Source organism: Triticum dicoccoides, chromosome 5B, assembly GCF_002162155.2.
Source record: "Triticum dicoccoides isolate Atlit2015 ecotype Zavitan chromosome 5B, WEW_v2.0, whole genome shotgun sequence".
NCBI classification, from domain to species: Eukaryota; Viridiplantae; Streptophyta; class Magnoliopsida; order Poales; family Poaceae; genus Triticum; species Triticum dicoccoides.
Genome location: NC_041389.1, coordinates 432,707,705 through 432,716,870, shown reverse-complemented (window position 1 = coordinate 432,716,870; position 9,166 = coordinate 432,707,705).

Genomic DNA, 9,166 nt, shown 5'->3' with positions numbered 1-9,166 from the left:
CGGCCGTGGGCCTCGAGGGGCCGCCAAGGTCGTCGGCTCGTCCTCGGCCGTGAAGAAGCCGCGGAAGAAGCCCGCCGCCGCGGCCGCGGCCCCGCCCGCCACCGTCGTCGAACCTCCTCCCGCTGCGCACGAGGTGCTCGAGGAAATGGCAACCCCATCCTCGTTCATGGACCTCCTCCAAAACGCGGAGGTGGACCTCGGAGCTCCGCCTCTAGACCCCTTTAAGGTTGGTGACGACTTGGAGGAAAAGGAGGAAGATGAGGAGGATGAAGGGGATGACGAGGAGGAGGTGGCCGAGATAGGGGTGGAGGCATTCACCGCCGCTCCCGCCCACACGCTCGGTCGACAAACTACACCGAGGCGGAAGATGTCCTCTTGGTTCGTGCTTGGGCAGCTATGGGAATGGATGCTACCACCGGCACCGATCAAACCGGTAAACTCTATTGGCAAAGGATCGAGGACGTCTATTGTAGGATCAAGCCGAAGACTAGTGGGTTCATCCATCGCACATTCCGGTCGCTTCAAGGACGGTGGGAGTTGATCAAGCCCGCTTGTTCTTGTTGGAGTGCGGCCATGGACCAAGTGAGGGATGCACCACCTAGTGGAACCGTGGAGAGTGACTATGTGAGTACATATTTCTTCACTATTTTGATTATGTGTGTGCACGATGCTATTGGTGGGTTCTTATGTGATTTATGTGTGGTTGATAGGAGACAATTGCCGGCTTGAGGTACAAGAAGATGGCCGCTTCCAAGGGCAAGCCATTCTCATTTAAGCATGTTTGGTCAATTCTTCAAACCTTTGACAAGTGGAAGTTGAGGGATCAAGAGACCGCACCCAAGAAGTCGGCAATGCTAAGGATGGACGATAGTGAAGATGAGGAGGAGAGGAACGTGGGCAAGCCCGAGAGAAACAAGAAGGGCAAGCTAAGGGTGAAGATGGAAGAAGAGGCGTCAAGCCTAAGGGAGAAGATGGACCACATGATAAAGCCAAGAGAGGAATTGACAATAAAGACATTGGAGATGAAGCTTCTTATCACCGAGAAGAAGAAAGAGGTCAAGCTTGCACAAGTTGAAGCAAAATGTGAAGAAGCAAATCGCAAGGCCGAGTTGGAGGAGAGGATGATCAAGCTCAAAGAGGCAAAGGTATGGAAAGAACTCATGGTGGAAGAGAAAGAGCACATGATGATGTCCAAGAAGGACATGGATCAAGACCAATTGCAATGGTGGAAGGACTACAAGGAGGACATCATGGAGAGGAAGAGGATGTTTCGTGTTGCGTCCTCTACTTTTCGAGGTGACACTCCGATGAGTAGTTGTGGTGATGGCAGTGTGTACGACTCCACCGGTGCCGATGGAGATGCTTGATGGAGCCCGCTTGTGGTCTAGGAGATGGCACCGAGGTGCAACTTTTGGTGATGATGCCGATGAGAGGAGGAAGATGATGATTTTGTGATGTAAACTATTAAACCATGCATCAATGATTGTCATTTGGTAGTTTGTTTGGAAGTTGATTGTGTTCTTGTTGTCATAAATTGTGAGATGCCAAATGATAGATTTAAAGGTTGGGGTTGAGGCAAAGACTAGAACCCTCAAATCCAACCCTTAAAGCAGTTTACGGGTTGGGTTTGAGGGTTCTAGTATTTGCCCCTGTTTTTCAACCCTTAAAAGTGTCAAAAAGTGGCACTTCTCAACCCTTAAAAGTGCTTTGAGGGTTTAAGGGTTTGAGGGTTCTACTAGTAATGCTCTTACTTAGCGAGAAGAGTGTTTCACAGTCACACTCGACGGAACCATTCAAAGTTTGTACCTTCTCGAAAGACTCTTTCGCCTCGTTTTATAGATAAAACAACCATCATATCAATACTATAAGTTCAAGGCAAGTCGATACAAAATAAGTCTGTTGAGTCAACAGTACAAACATGCCTTAAGAATAAACTAGCAAAATTGCCCGTACATTTTTGGAGAAAAGGCTTGATGCCGGACTTTATAAATAAAGACAATCACCACCAGTACCACAAATAGCAAAGGTTTACAAGAGAAGAACAATGCAAGGGCAACCAAGCAGGGTTGCAAAGTACGGTACAGCCACTAGGGCAGATGGCACGCAGGCCAGAGGAAGCACAAGAAAGAAAACCACTAAGGCACTCGAGTAGCTTGAGGAGGCACGACATGATGACCAAGGCTGATTGCATTCGCACGGATTTTGGAGATAAGAGAGTTGAAGGTGTCCACCTCGCACACTTTAAACACAGGCGCCCACAGCTATAAGAAGGCAACCATCTTAAACAGGCAATCAGAAGGTTTGTTAGGAAAATAATGTTCAATAGTAAATTTATTCCTACTCGTCCAAAGGCTCCAGCATAGAGCCACAAAGAAAACCCAAAAATCATGCGCGCTTGCCCCGACAAGTTGTGCGTAAGTTCGAACATGTCATTGAAACCCTAGGGATTCCAAGTGCACATAAGCCAGGAGCAGATGCAGTTCCACCCAAACTGGGCCAGGGAGCATCTGCCATTTAACAATCTGGTCGCTAGCAGGGAGTTTGCGTCTAATAGCCTTCCAAAGGAAGATCCTGATCTTAAGGGGGATACGGGCCTGCCACGGCCCTTTAAAGCGATCATTAGGCCTACCAGGGATAAGTTTATCGTATAGAGATTTGACCGAGAATCGGCCAGAAGCAGAATGGGGCCAGGCCAACACATCGGGGGGACTCCAAGAGCAGGGGTAACAGGGCAATAAGGTCTTGTCATGATACCAACTCTTTGGGAGTCAAGGTTTGGCGGAAGGCAAAGTCCCAATCCGCAGCTGCCAAAGAGGCCACCAAAGCATTCAGATCAGGAACATAAGCAATTAGCGGGGGAAAGAAGCTGCAAGGGGGCCATTACCAGTCCACCAATCAAGCCAAAAGCGGGTAGAGGCCCCATCCCCTACCTAGAAACGAACCAGGTTCCTGAAGATGTCTCGGAGTTTGATCAGAGACATCCAAAATTGCGAGTCCGACCTGACCGGCGACATGAGAGCGGGGCAGTTTGGGAAATATTTGGCTTTCAAGATCTTGATCCAAACAGAATTGGGGGAATCAGAATAGAGACGCCACCACCACTTCATCAAGAGGCATTAGTTCATAACAGAGGTGTTTATAATGCCAAGCCCGCTAAGCTGTTTGGGTCGGGACATCGGTTTTCATTTGACCATTCTGTATTTCTTCTTGTTATCAGCAGTGTTCCAAAATAAGGCACTGTGATCTTTATAAAAGGAGGCATGGTTACTTGCAAAGAGGCGGTAAAAACCCATAATGAAGGTCGGAAGAGAGGAAATACTTGAGTTCGTAAGCACCACTTTGCCAGCAGAAGATTGATAGCGGCCCCTCCAGGGCGCTACCCGTCCACCAACTTTCTTTTCTAAAGCCCGAAAGGCTTCAGCCTTGAGCCGTCGAGGAGAAATTGGGACGCCTAGGTAGGTGGTCGGAAAGGTGCCCAAAGAGAAACTAAGAAGGTTGACAACTTGTTGTCGCTCATGGGCATCGTAGCCAAGGACGAAGGCCTTGCTTTTGCTAAGATTGATCTTGAGCCCAAACAAGGATTCGAAGCAGCGGAGGATGAACTTAAGGTTTGCTAGCTGAAGATCGTCTTTCTCGATCAAGATTATCGTGTCGTCCGTGTACTGAAGGTGAGAGGTGCCATTTGGATAGAGATTGTTGGCCACCCTCTTAATGTGGCCACTGGTCGCCGCAGAATCCAGCATTTTGGCTAGTGCGTCAGCGACAAAGTTGAATAGGAGAGGGGAAATGGGGTCCTTGCCCGAGGCCCCGACCATTTTTGAAGAACGGGCCAACAACCCCGTTGATCGTGATAGACGTGTGGCCGCCAGAGACTTGTTGCATGACCCTCATGATGAAGGAGCTCTCAAAACCCCTGTCAAGAAGGACCTCTTGGAGGAACAACCAACAAACACAATCGTAGGCCTTCTCGAAGTCGATCTTAAGAACCACGACTTGTTTGCCTGACCTGTAGATGTCATGAAGGAGCTCATGTAGGACCACAATCCCATCAAGAATAAAACGGCCCTTGATAAAAGCGGTTTGGGTTGGACTAATAATCATGTGAGCAATCAGTGATAATCTAGAGGCATAAGCTTTAGAGGGAAACTTCACGATATTATTAATAAGAGCTATGGGTCAAAAAATCTTGATGTTGTCAGCCCCTTTGACCTTGGGAAGAAGGGTGAGGGAGGCATAATTCAGCCGCGAGATGTCAATCGTGCTGAGGGAAAAACCCTGGAAGATGCAATACATGAGAGTTTTGATGGAGGGCCATAATGCTTTGAAAAAGGGAATCGAGAACCCATCCGGGCCAGGGCAGAGGAAGACTTCGATGAAGCCATCGCAACGTCAATTTCCTCACATGACAAGGGAGACATGAGAAAGCAGTTGTTAGCCTCAGAGACACACTGGTCCCCTGACCAAGCATTTATGGCAAAGCTAATACCAGGGTCCGGGCGACCACTAAGTAAAGGGAAATAGAAGTCATAGATGTGGTTGGATATGATCTGAATATCTGAGCAGGATTGGCCATTAATAATCAGGGTAGAGATGTTGGCACGGCGGCGCCGACCATTGGCAATGCCCTGGAAATACGCAGTATTTGCATCCCTTTCAGAATCCACGAGATGTTACATCGCCGTTTCCAGTATACCTCATCCGCATAGTAGAGATTAACTAATTGGGACTCAAGGGCGTAGCAATTCTCTCAACTGGTAGAATCCAGGCCCATGAATCAGCCAAGGAGTCGAGAAGCTTGATCTCGGATGATAGAGAAGCCTTAGAGCGGAGGGCCTCCGCACGAAGGTTAACGCTCCAACCACGAAGGAATTGGCGCAGCCTTTGAGAGCAGTACCTCCAGTCATCGAGAGGGCCAAAGGCCCTAACACAATTACGTTCAAGCGTAGCCCATCTATTAACTAAAAGGGGTTTGAAGTCCTCATTAATAAGCCAGCTAGTTTCAAAGTGAAACCGGGAAGGAGGTTGTCTGGCACTGACACCTTCGTCCACCAACAGAGGTGTGTGATTCGATCCAATGCTAGGACGTGTGGAGAGGGAGACTAAGGGGAAGTGGTTCTCCCAGTCTGTCGACATAAAGACTCTATTGAGTACACAACACATAGGGTTAAGTTGTCTGTTAACCAGGTAAATCAATCCCCAACTCTAGGGATCTCCTTGAGAGTGGCATTGCTGATGCAATCATTGAAACGGTGGGCGAGATGCCAATTGAAATGAGAATTGTTCTTGTCCACCGGGTCACGAAGAATGTTAAAATCACCACCAACCACCTTGGAGGACAACTCATCAAGGAACACTAAGGATAAAGAGTGAACAGCAGGGCCGTAATGTCACGCCCAATATGCGACCCTATCCAAAAGGAACTCGAAGGTCCCACCAAGGATAGACCCGCATATTGAAATGCTTTTGCAAGGTGGATATCATTACATCAACATTACATAATAGATGGGGATACATACATAAGGCATACAATGCCACACGAATACAACATCATCTTACATAAGAGCACCATCCGACTACGGATGAAACACAAACAGAAACTCAAACGACATCCACCCTACTAGCCCAGGCTGCCGACCTGGAACCTATCCCCTGATCGAAGAAGAAGCAGAAGAGGAACTCCAAGACAAGCAACATCGCTCTCGCGTCATGATCATCGCATAACCTGTACCTGCAACTGTTGTTGTAGTAATCTGTGAGCCATGAGGACTCATCAAACCCATTAGCATGGGTATCAAGACTAGCAAAGCTTAATGGGAAAGGAAGTGGTAAAGTGGTGAGGTTGCAACAGCGACTAAGCACATATGGTGGCTAACATACGCAAATAAGAGCGAGAAGAGAGCAAAAGGAACGGTCGTGAAGCTAGAAATGATCAAGAAGTGATCCTGAACTCCTACTTACGTCAAACATAACCCAGAAACCGTGTTCACTTCCCGGACTCCGCCGAAAAGAGACCATCACGGCTACACACGCGGTTGATGCGTTTTAATTCGGACCTGGTGTCAAGTTATCTACAACCGGACATTAACAAATTCCCATCTGGCTATAACCGCGGGCACAACTTTCAAAAGTTTAAACCCTGCAGGGGTGTCCCAACTTAGCCCATGATAAGCTCTCGCGATCAACGAAGGATATTCCTTCTCCCAGGAAGACCCGATCAGATTCGGAATCCCGGTTTACAAGACATTTCGACAATGGTAAAACAAGACCAGCAAGACCACCCGATGCGCCGACAATCCCGATAGAAGCTGCACATATCTCGTTCTCAGGGCAACACCGGATAAGCTAACCGTACAGGTACCGACGTAACCCAAGTTGCCAAGGGATGGTCCCGCACGGTGCTCTAGTAAAGATGACCCTCGGGTTAATTACTCCCAAGGGAAATGTAGGTGGTGGTGAGGCAAATGGTAAAACCAAGGTTGGGCCTTGCTGGAGGAGTTTTATTCAAAGCGAACTGTCAAGGGGGTCCCATAAATCACCCGACCGCGTAAGGAACGCAAAATCCAGGAACATAACACCGGTATGACGGAAACTAGGGCGGCAAGAGTGGAACAAAACACCAGGCATAAGGCCGAGCCTTCCAACCTTTACCAAGTATATAGATGTATTAATAATATAAGAGATATTGTGATATCCCAACATAATCCTGTCCGCCATGGAGCAATCTTCAACTTCACCTGCAACTAACAACGCTATAAGAGGGGCTGAGCAAAGCAGTAACATAGCCAAGCAATGGTTTGCTAGGAAGGGTGTCAAAGGTTAGAGGTTCATGGCAATTTGGGAGGCTTGAAGAGTAAATGATAGGTAGCGCAGCATAGCAATAGAACGAAGCAACTAGCATAGCAATGATAGTAGTGAGATCCAGGGTGGCGGTCATCTTGCCTGAAATCCCGCATGGAAGAAGAACGAGTCCATGAAGAAGACGAACGGATGAAGCCGAACCAAACATAGACGAACGAATCCTCACGATCGCAACGAAACAGGAACTAACAAGAAGAAGCACACAACATAGTAAACACACCACACATATACAAGACATGATGCACAACAAGCATGATGCATGACAAATCTAGATGAGGCTACTCATGGCAAGAGATGATGCAAACAAGAGCAACACATCAAGGCAAGTTTAAATGAGGCCGGGAACAACATATAACAATTCCGGCAAGTCCTCATATGCATATTTAGAAGTTGGTCCAGATCTGAACAAACCTTATGTTCAAGTTGTTAAACAACAAGTTAAGATGCACCAAGATGATCTACACGAGATTCTAGTCAAGTTACATATAAAGTTCATTTAGTTCGGGGCTACGGCCTAGAGATATGAGCAAAACAAGTTAAACATGGCAATGATGCAAATTGCATTCAAACATCAAGCAAACACCTCAAAACATGGATGCAACATGATAAAATGGAACTACATGCAATTCTAAGCAAGTTTCATATAGAGCACACTCAAAACAGAGCAACGGTTCAACACACACACATGAAACAAGTTATAGCAACAATCTGTCCAAAACAGCAACTAGGCATATTGCAAGCACCAAAACAGCATGCTACAGCATCTCAACATGAAAACAAAATACATGGGCATGATGTACAGGTAAAGCATAACAAAACATGAACACCGAGCTATCTTCAGAAATCACTAGAACATGCTCAAACACTCATGGCAAGATTGCAAATAATAACAGTTTCAGTCATTAGCAGAAATAACATCAGGTTGCAATGTTTAGAGCTATCAAACAACATGTTACAGGAACTTAACATGGCAAACAAAGGCATGGCATGAATCTACTAAATGCATAGAACAAAAGTCCCTTACTGACCATAAGCCAAAAAGGATCAGAAGATATGATGGCACCCATGTAAACATGGCAAGTTATATTACAGATTTAAACATGGCAGGAACAACGATAAGTAGGCATGTAGATGAGCTTGTACCACTCACCACAGAGCAATACATGGCATGGAAAGGCAACCAACAGTAAGAAGACATATTTATGAAGCTAAGCATGGCAAGAGAAAGGTCATAGGGTGCATGGATCACTAACAAAACACATGGCAACAACTGAACTTAATGTTAACAAGCTGACAACAACATTATGAAGCAACTTTGGAGCAAGATTACAACAAGTTACGGCAAGCTATAATTGCTACCAGGGGAATGGATGGATAGAGCATAACATGTAGAACAAAGCACCTTACTGAAGTATCTCAAAATAAGCATGGATATCCCTGTAGCATCAAGTTTACATGGCATCAAAATAACAGCAGAACAGGGACTAAAATCAGCAACATTACGAAGCCTAGTTTGCATGCTTGTGCTAGTCACAACATTGATCACAAAAATACATGGTAAGAACCTCTGTAAAGATGCCATGGCATAGTTCAAAACACATGTAGACATCAACCTCATAGGATGCACATATCAATCATGGCAAAAATGACAAATGAGCATGTTCTGTTAACAGACAGCAGACAACATTATGAAGCACTCTTGCAACGATGATTCAGGCATCAAGATGAGCTCAAATGAACATGATGCAATGGAATGAAATGAAGTACTCGTTGAGACGAACAATATGATATATTAGACACACGAAACGGAGCTACGGATGCAGAGATATGGTGCGATGAACATGGCATGATAATGTCATAGATTCGGGGACTTAGCAGATTTTTACCACTCCTAAAAGTCAACGGGACGAGGTCGAGCGGGGCGGAGGGATCCGGGACGAGGCGGAGGCGTTTGGCTCATCTCCCGGTGGATCTCATCCACCCGGGGTAGATCCGGCTGGAGTGGAGCTCCGGCGAGCCTCCGCGAACTCCAGCGAGGAGGGCGGCGCCGGCGACGAGGGATGCAAGGCGAGGTGCGGGTGGCTCCGGCGGCGGCGCGCTCCGGCGGCAGGACGAGGGCGCACGGAGGAGGAGGCGGGGACGGGAGCTCGGCCACGGCGCGGTGGTGGAGATGGCATCGGGGGCGCGCGGGGATGGGCGCGGGGCTGGCGGCGGCGGGCTGCGCCGGGCGGCGCGCTCCGGCGGTGGACGGAGGCGACGGCGACCTGGGGCGGCGAGGTCGGCGGTAGGTGGCGGCCGGGCCGAGCTG